Genomic DNA, 10,252 nt, shown 5'->3' with positions numbered 1-10,252 from the left:
AACTTTTGGTGCTTTTTTCGGCTTTTTCGCACGGAATCGCGGCTTTTCCCCAACTTTTGGTGCTTTTTTCGGCTTTTTCGCACGGAATCGCGGCTTTTCCCCATTAGCGCCTATGGCAATTCGGCTTACGAAGGCTTTTCGGGTTACGAACGGTGCCACGGAACGAATTAATTTCGTAACCCGAGGCACCACTGTAAATGATTTTAACCAAATGGTAAATTGATTGTCTTGTTTTAACTTGCCAGGTTAGATAAGCTTTTAGATGGCACCATAGGCATCCATTTTTGCCATGTTTTTGCTTCCATGACTTTTGGAAATCATGGATCATTTATAATGTGGTCTCTTTTTTCATTGGAATTGCAAAGCTAGGATTGCAAAACCGTGTTGTTTTCTTAGTTACTAATTCTTCCTTGATGGGAAGCAACAAACTAGGAGTAACACTACACATTTAGTGTTGGTGCTTCCCTTGTTAGATTTGCCACACCTCCTGATGGGAAGAACCAAGCAGTACCAGTCAGATAGTATTTAGCAGTATGCTGTTTGCATAGATGATAGGCCTAAATTCTTATTTGAAGACACAGCTGTGGTTAGACTGAGTCAGTATGCAAAGGGAACTTGTAGCACCTTTGAATCTAACTGGGAGAAAGATGTTCATAACATAAGCTTTTGTAGACTGGGTTTACTTCATCAGAGTCATCATCATGCAGATGAGCAGGAAAAAGTGGCCAGAGGGTGTAGTTGCCCAGTAATCACCCTGGGACCGCAGCAACTGCATAGCCCACTCTTAAAGCGGGCCTCTGCCACAGGCCTTAATGGGCTCCCGACAAGGACTGGCTTTTTTGCTGTTCCTTTTATGGCTGGGTTTGGGCAGCCTTGGCACAAGTTCCATGCAGTTTGGGGGGGTGCATCGTTTGAACACCACTCCCCCCCCCCAGGTGCCCAGAAGGCACTTTATTTTGCTCATCTGTTTCAGGCTCCAGTCTATCAGAGTGAGTAGACCCAGACTATGAAAGCTTATGCTACAAAATTCTTTCTCTCAATTAGTCTCAAAGGTTCTACAAGAGTCCTGAATTCTTAGTAATTCTGGCATATTGTTTTGTGCAAATGCACTAAGTGATGTGCTTTGGTGTATAACTTACATGTGGTTTTTGAAGACCAAAAATGCAACAGTTGATCATGGTTGATTTTTGGACAAGGCAAGGTTTTTCTTGCTGAACTGTGTTGGATTTATGATTAGTTTAAATCATACCAAAATCAACCAGAGACAGGTTTTTCTTAGTGGGATATTGGGATATTGTTAAAAAGTTATTTGTTGTTTTGTTAATCCAGAACCCTGTAAATCATCTTTTTTCAACTTGCTGCCATCCAGATTTGTTGAACTGCAGTTTTCATCATTCTGCTAAAATTATTCTATTCTGTAAGTTTTTTGGATCAGGGTATTTTGCTTATTTATGAAAAAAATATTTTTAGATTTCTTTACAGGGATGAGTAGGCACATTATTTCCTTGGGTGTAGGATTCAGTTATGTCAAAATAGTTGAGTGTCTTTGGGTCTGGAAGTTATGATATAGTTATCACTGATTAATAAAATGTTTATTTCATTCTTCCACATCAGAATTTAAAAATCCCTATGAACTAATAGGCCCAGCTGTTTAATCAGAGGGCCACTGAAAAATATTGTTTTCACTGGGAACCAAAAGATGAAGAAAGTTTATTTTTTTATTGACGTCTGTGTCTGAAGTTTTAATCTGTATTGTTTTAATACGTTGTAAGCCACCTTAAATCCCATTATTGGGATAACGCAAGATATAAATAGATGATGATGATGATAGTGATGATGATACCAGTTGAACTTTCTGGGGAAACTATTGCACAAGTAGACTACCATCACAGAGAAAGCTCTGTTACAAATTCTGTTGAGGCAAGATTAGGTGTTCGTTCAGCTAAAGGGCTGTCCTTGGTATGTAAGAAGTTACAGGCGTAACAATAAAAGGAAGATTTTATTGTTTTCGGTCCCTCGCTTGGAAGAGGAGGAGAGGAGGCACCTGTGTCGGCTCCTGGGGCGTTGGCCTGGCAGAGGCCTCAAAACCTCCGCTTGTGCCTTCCCCCACCACCCACTCCATCGGTCCCTCACTTGGAAGAGGAGGAAAGGAGGCACCTGTGTCGGCTCCTGGGCCGTTGGCCTGGCAGAGGCCTCAAAACCTCTGCTTGTGCCTTCCCCCACCACCCACGCCATCGGTCCCTCGCTTGGAAGAGGAGGAGAGGAGGCACCTGTGTCGGCTCCTGGGCTGTTGGCCTGGCAGAGGCCTCAAAACCTCCGCTTGTGCCTTCCCCCACCACCCACTCCATCGATCCCTCGCTTGGAAGAGGAGAGAGGAGGCACCTGTGTCGGCTGCTGGGGCACTGGCCTGGCAGAGGCCTCAAAACCTCTGCTTGTGCCTTCCCCTACCACCCACGCCATCGGTCCCTCACTTGGAAGAGGAAGAGAGGAGGCACCTGTGTCGGCTCCTGGGGCATTGGCCTGGCAGGCGGTCGTGGAAACTGTTTTTGCCTCCTTTGAACTTTGATCTGTTATAATTGTTTTTTAATTAATTCTGATAAATTGTCATTTTTAATGTTTATTATGTTATATGGATTATTTTGACATATTGTAATTTCTATTTTTATGTTTTTCTATTAGGTTCTATGTTACGTTTATATTTAATTTGTTTAATATTGTTTTTATGTGGACTTGTTGAGGGGTTGGGGAAAGATTTTCTTGAACCTTGTTTGACTTGTAATGTTCTTATGTTTTCCTATTGATTGCCACTGTATGGATATTGCTTATTGTTATTGGCTACTTTGTATTGCTGGGGGGCTGGGAAGGGATTAGTTTGTTTTTATTGTATTTTTATTGTATCTTCACTGTTGTTAACCGCCCGGATTCCTTGTTGATTGGGCAGGTTAGAAATAAATTATTTATTATTTATTTATTATTTATAAGATTGCTTCTTTGGTGTCTGGGTCCTAAATGGTTCAGGGTTTTATACATCAAAATCAGGGTGTTGCTCAGGCTAGATGACATGGTGTACTTGTTTGAAAAATCTCACTCCTTCCCTTTACTGGAGATAAAACCTCTATTCCAAGAATTCTTCAAGTGCTTTTAAGATTACAAATTCTACAAGCTTGCCTCGTCCTCATTTAGTAGTAAGCTTTGGAAAGCTGAGATAAGAATGTTCCAGTTGCATCTGACCCTGTTTCACACATTAGGCTATGAAAAGCAATATTTGCCAATGACCGTATATCAGTACTGTATCAGTTATCCGACATTTGGTTATGCGACATTCCAGATTATCTGACTGTCGGATAACTTGGGGGTGTGGCAGTGGCCTTTCTGCGCCCCAGACACGCCCCCAAACAGAAAAGGCGCCAAGTGGAGTTTGCCACGAAGGAGAGGACTGTGCGCTTGGCTTGGGCCCTGCGGGCTGAGGAGATCCAAGCCGCCAAGGAGGGAAGGAGGAAGGGAAGGGAGGCGAGGGACTTTTATCGTCAATGGTGGTGCGCGTGTGCAGGCATGCACCGTCATTGGAGACAATATGGATTATCCGACATATTCGATTATTTGACTATCAGCCGGCCCGTTTATGTCAGATAATCAAGACTCTACTGTATTTTCTGCCGTATAAGACTACTTTTTAACCCAGGAAAATCTTCTCAAAAGTCGGGGGTCGACTTATAGGGTGGGTACTGAAACTTCTGAGCTAGACTGGAGAATTGGTGGTTGCCGTATATGGTAAGGGGAGCTAAAAACGGCCACATCCCCGCCATATTCAGTGACTGTATGAAAGCAGCAAGGGCGGTGCTGTACAATAGAAGAAAATCCACTCACCAGGATTCGTGGAAAGAAGTGACTTAACGTGGTCCCGATGACGAAGTGAGGGGCCACCTGACCGGGAAGGTGTAAGTGATGGGCAGAGCAAGCTGCAAGTGTCCGGGACGCCTGGAGTATGGAAAAAAGAACCGTGTTTGCGCTACCGCTGTAATAGTCTTGGAGACAGGGAGGGATGGGCAGGCAGGGAGAGCTGACCAAACCAAGCAGGGTTTGTATACAACAAGTTTTTCTGCTAAGTACTTGTATGTCATAAGTATTTGAATTAAAATTACCATATTGAAATCAAATCTGATGTTTTTTAAATTTTTATTTGGTGTCCGTTGGAAGAGGGGTAGTCTGGCGAGTATATTCCAAACTATTTTAACAGGAAAAGTTGGTGGTTGTCTTATACGCCCAGTCATCTTATATGTCGGAAAATACAGTACTCATGTTTAAGTCTAGAAATTTTAGTCAAAAAATTAACCCAAAAAACCTGAGTTGACTTATCCACAGGGCAATGTAAGTTTAACTCTCTCTTTTTTTAAGGAACCCTGGTGAAAGGCAAGAGTGTAATTTGTTCTGGAAGCACTGACCCCCTCCCCCAATACTCTCTCATCCATTCAGCCTTTAGTATAAGCACAAACAGTTATGCCTACTTGAATTTTGTAAGTTCTCTGGCAGTGTTTTCCTTTGCTTCATTCCTTAGATCCTTTGTCACATGCCCCTAATTTTACCCTGAATGTATCCACAGGTCATATCAGAATCCATAATGTTGGCCCCAAACCAGCCCTCAATGCATCCATGAGGTCAACTTAACTTCATGTATAAACAGCAGTCATATCTCTTCCTAAGCCTGTATGGGCTTACACACACAATCCTATCTCTTCTCTCTTAATTTTATGTCTGAATAAAATTCAGTCATCTGTAATTAACCATAGTTTTCTGTTTTACCCATCGTGGGAACCTATGGCTATCAACTTTGGAACAAAGCAGAATCTTCAGGCAACATTAACCTTTTTATTTATTTGCATATTTTAACCCTACTTTATAAAAGCACGGAAATCCCCCTCATGAAGCAATTAACATTTTGTGGTACTATGAAGTACCCTGAAATACATGTAATTGATCTGTTTTTTGCAGATGAAATGTAAAAGCTGTTTAAATTTACAGTTTGAAACTGAACTACTCTGCAGACTCTGTTGTGAGGGAATGTTTCTCAATGGTGGTAGAGATTATAATTAATACCTAGAAGTTGTTGGGTTCAACTCAGCAAAACTAACATGTACTTCACTCAAATCTCTTTAAAAATAAATAAATCTCTTTTATCTGACTTCTGACTATAGCTGAACAGTCCAGATATTGCAAGTTTCATAAACCTAATATTGTAGATTATATTTCTATTAATGAAAGAAACCTTAATTCCAAGCAAATATATGTAGGCCAAAATATATACACTAAGATTCAAGGCTGCTAATTTTCAGGCATGTGATTGAAATATTTTTTAAACACACTATATGAATCATGATTTTTTTTAAAAGGTGAAATTCCAGTTTTATCTTTTATGGGACACTCAGAATTAAACATGAAACATGTTACTAGTGCACCTGTGTGCAAATGTTGCTTTACCACACAGTTAGGTTTGTGTCACTGAAAGGCTTCTATTAAAAATATGGGTTGGCAAATTTTAAACAAATACTGTTGCTATTGGGTGTTAGCTGGTAGTAATAAGAATTTCCCATTGAACTGTCAAACTGTGTTTTTCCTTACCTAAGTTGGAAGTTCCTGTTTCTGTTGTGCTCTGGCTTAGCGATCAGAAGCCAACTATAGGATTTTACGCTCACCCAACAACAATCCCTGTGCTCCAACTCAATTCCCTATACTATTTAACCAGATCCTGTTGGCTAGACACAACTAGAATATACATAATCAATTGTTGGATGCTGAGTCAACATATAAAGAAATCTAATGGATTCCAAAGATTTACTCTAATCAGAAATAAAACAATATTTAGGCAGTGTGGTATACTAACTATGGCTCAGTCCCGAGTTATTGGGTAGTCCAATGCAAGTGTTCTACAATTTAATTTAGCATGTCTTTTAATCAGCCTCAGTAATGGTAAAATGAGTCAGTGACTAGGTGGTACCATGGCCTAATTATTAAATGGTGGTAACCTCATTTTACTATGAAATAGAGCAGATATCTGAGAGTTGCATCTGGTTCAACATTCGCAGCACTATAAGCAGCAAATTCTTTTTTATACATATGCATATATATACACACACACACACACACACACACACACTCTATCTATCTATCTATCTATCTATATATATATATATATATATATATATTCATCCCTCCATCCTAAATCTCTACAATTGCATGTTGTTGCTATCATTTTGCAATAAACTATCTGCATGTCAGGGGGTATGTCATACCTTCTATTTACAAAGTTCTTGCTTTATAGTCATTTTCTGTGTTGGGGACTTATTTTTGAGGTTATAAAAGCTCTAGATTTATTGAAGTTTCCAGCAAGCATCTCTTAAGCAATTTCACATTTTAAATTTATTTCCCATAAACCTCTGTTAGACAGCAACCCCATTCTGCAGCTGCAGTCCATTTGTCTGTGTTGCCTTCTTTCCTATTTAGTCTTGCATACCTCCAGGATCATAATATTTCTAGTCCTGAAAAGAACCAAGACAGCTCTTTGTTTTTTTTAAAGTTGTACACAGTAGTGGGAACCATCAACTTTTTATTTCTCTCTCTGTCCTGCTTTCTGCTGTGACTTGATAGTAGCAAAGGAGACGCTGAATGCCCTTCAATACCCAGAGACCTGTGCAGGCATTCTCTGGTATTTGACTTCATATATAGACAATAAACATTTTTTTAAAAAAAACACCCCACTACATATTTTTAAAACTATAGAGTTTGGAGACTTTTTTTTAAAGTTAAGCTGAGGCTGTCAGCATGGCATATGTTGGACCAGATTTTTATTTATCATATTTGTATCCCAACTTCTAATATATATTTTCTGGACAGTTAGTTTATATGTAAAATATACCCCAAAGCAGAGACTATTTAATAAACCAATTTTAATTCAAAAGTAGCAGAAAAGCGCAACTTATATTTGATCAGCACAATTATTTCTAGTAATACCTAAATAATAGTAAGAAATTTGATCTCTATGTATGATACATATTCTTTCTCTTTCAAAATGCCTCCAAAGATGATTCCAGTGTTCCAGAAACACCTGAAGCTAAGCGGACAACACAGTCATCTTTTTTTAAATATCGGAAAGATGTTATTGAATTGTCATCAGAAAGCGAGGAAGAGGTCGTGCCAGCAAAATACACTCATGCAAAGCAGCCCACTGCTCCTAGGAAGGATATAATTATAATGTAAGCTATTATAATTCCTTTTTCATTATCTGTGAATTAGTCTATCAAATTGGATTCCCTAGTTATATCTGCAAGGTCATGTTAAGCCCATATTTCTGAATGCTTCCTTTTTACCAGATGGCAACTTCTTAATACAAAATAATAATAATAATAATAATAACAAGGCTGTTGTCTTGTACTCACATACCTGGAATAAGATTTCTTGAATTCACTGGAAGCTCTGAGTAAATATGTATAAGACTTGCACTGTAAATGTTATTTTTAATCAATCTCAGACCCACTGAATGAAGTGTGGTTTTCCATCACATATCTACTCAGTAAAGTAAACAGTGAGTGTTTATAGAAAAGTCTGCCCCTGAGTTTTTGCATTCTGAATTTAAAAATATGTGTATTTGTGTTTATCTACATGCAGAGATAGTTACTTCAAATCATGTACGAAGTTAGCTTCACTGTTTTGTGGACATTTAACCTTTGGAGATGGCAAGAGTGATAGGAACCATTTGTTCTTGACATAACTCTTAGGGGATGAGGGCTATCACTGTATGATGAAGTGGTATACCAGGTAATACCATTGGTCTGCTTAGCTCATCTCTGTATATATATGAGTTATTGGTTGTATTTGCAATGTTGTTTCTGTAATACAGTCAGCCCTTCTTATACATGGATTCAAACATACACGGTTTTAAAATGTTCAAAAAAGTATAAATTTCAAATATCAAACCTTGATTTTCCATTTTTTATAAGAGACACCATTTTTGCTATGTCATTATATTTAATGGGATTTGAGCATCCACGGATTTTGTTATACACGGGAGATCTTGGAACCAAACCCCAGTGTATAACAAGGGTCCACTGTATATAAGGAATGAATGATAATTGGGTGTTTATGTGTGAGGAATTTATGCAATATATGAGGAAGTAACAATCAAAAATATATAAATCTGTTGAATAAGCCATAACCATTTGTTTGTTTGTTGTGTGTCACTAAAGTCATTTCTTTACATATGGCAACTCTAAGGAGAAACTATCATAGGGTTTTCTAGGCACGTTTCTTCAAAGGAGGCATGCCGTTGGCTGAGAGTACGTGACTTGCCCAAGAACATCCAGTGGTTTTTTTTTTTAATTGGTTACATTTATATCCCACCTTTCCTTATCTCAAAGTGAAAGATGTGGCTCTGTTTGCTTTATCCTCAAAATAGCTCTGTGAAGTAGGTCAGGATGAGAAAGAACAACTGGTCCCAGATCACCCAGTGAGTTTATGGCTGCGTGAGGACTACAACCTCAGTCTCCTGTCTCAAGCTACCACCTTTACCGCCATGTACATTGCCTTGATTTATATCGCCCTGGGCAACACAAAACAAATATAACACTGTGATTCCACTTTAACTACCATGGCTACATCTTATGGAATCTCAGGATTTGTAGTTTGGCTAGGAATTCTAAATGCCCACCCCTAGACTACAGTTGCAGGCATCTATAGGATGGAACCAGGCTTCCATAGGATGGCAAGTGGAGCGACAGTGGGCACGCTGTGGAGTCTGCAGGGTTGCTGCTGGATTTGTGGCTGTGCTGTTCTATTGTCCAGAGTCACAAGAACTCATTTTCAGTTGCTTCTCAAGCTGGGTGGCAGTTTTAGTGTGGGGAGCACCCTGAAACAACATGGAATAGCCCCCCCCCCCGCTGGGGGGGGTTTTTGTTTTGAAAAGGCTTCTTGTGGATTTATTTTTTTTTCCCCGGGGGGGGGATTGTCAGGGCCTTTGGGAGTGTCACTAGCATCCCAAGGACCTTCCTGGGCCCTTTAAAGTCCTGCATAAAGTCCTACCCTTTAGTCACTGGGGTATCAGGTAGAGATCTATCTTAGTCTTATCACCTAAGAACCTTTTAACAAGATGCTGGGACATGAACCTTGAATCTTGTTCATCGAGGATGTGTGTGGCATTGCTACATTATAGCCCCTTTTCTTTGAACATTGTCCACACAGCAGATATTACAGACATTGACCCAGTAGGTTCTGGGTCTGTGGGAGGTAATGGCTAGACGTTTGTTCTGTGTCCTCACCTTTCCCCACCCGTTATCCTCAGGAGAAGAGAAAACAAAAAACAGGCAACATCTTGGAATACATCAGAGGCAGAGACTACCTTTAACAAGGGTTCATATCAGGCTAAAGCTAGGCAAGCACAATAAGTAATTACCACTGCTGACTGCCTGCAATTGAGACAGCTCAGATCAGGTAGGGAAAGGGGATATATACAGTGTTGTCTGATTTGTAAGGAAAACTGAGTGCCTGTAACATGCAGCTGCTGCATGCACAACTCAGCCCCGTCTCTAGAAGTGTATCTTAAACAAGGCAGCTGGACTGGGTAGCTTTATATTTATAGCTGAAGAGAGATAGCTAAAATGACTTTTCTGTGCCCTGAATACTATATGAAAATGCAGGATATAATTACCGTATATACTCGACTATAAGTTGACTTCATGTGTAAGTCGAGGGCAAATTTGAGGACAAAATTAGGGATTTTGATATGACCCATGGATAAATCGAGGGTAAAACTTAGGAGCATGAAATAAAGAATTTAAAGGATGAAACAAAGAAAAATGATGCCAAAAAACCTACAAAATCCTGAAGGATTCCATCAGGCATAACTGGTTTTGTCCACACTACAGGTGGGATGGATGAGACAGTAGAGTGGGTTTAATGCTTCCAGGATAGATTATATTCTTGCCTTTCACAAAGGATGGTTCCTTTTTTATATAAGAATTAAAGCAGAATACTTACATTGACCCATGGATAAGTTGACTCTGTTTTGGGGGGGGCAAAGTTTTGACTAAAATTTCTAGATTTATACATGAGTATATACAGTATAATAAATAAACCAAGCCCCTTCTTTTCACTAAATTCCCATATCCTTAGTCAAAGACAGACATATTTTATACATTCTGTCAAGCTGATTCTGAATTTTATGGATACCCTGTGATAGCCTCTTCTTGACAAGATTTATTCTGAG

General features: G+C 39.5%; 1 pseudogene; it reads left to right on the top strand.

Annotated features, from left to right (window-relative positions):
* The window catches only part of LOC121931084, a 56,821-nt pseudogene that overhangs the window by 5,690 nt on the left and 40,879 nt on the right, over positions 1 to 10,252 (top strand).

Source organism: Sceloporus undulatus, chromosome 5 (genome assembly GCF_019175285.1).
Source record: "Sceloporus undulatus isolate JIND9_A2432 ecotype Alabama chromosome 5, SceUnd_v1.1, whole genome shotgun sequence".
Lineage (NCBI taxonomy): Eukaryota > Metazoa > Chordata > Lepidosauria > Squamata > Phrynosomatidae > Sceloporus > Sceloporus undulatus.
Note: the sequence above shows the minus strand (reverse complement) of the source record. Positions and strands in the feature narration are given on the sequence as shown.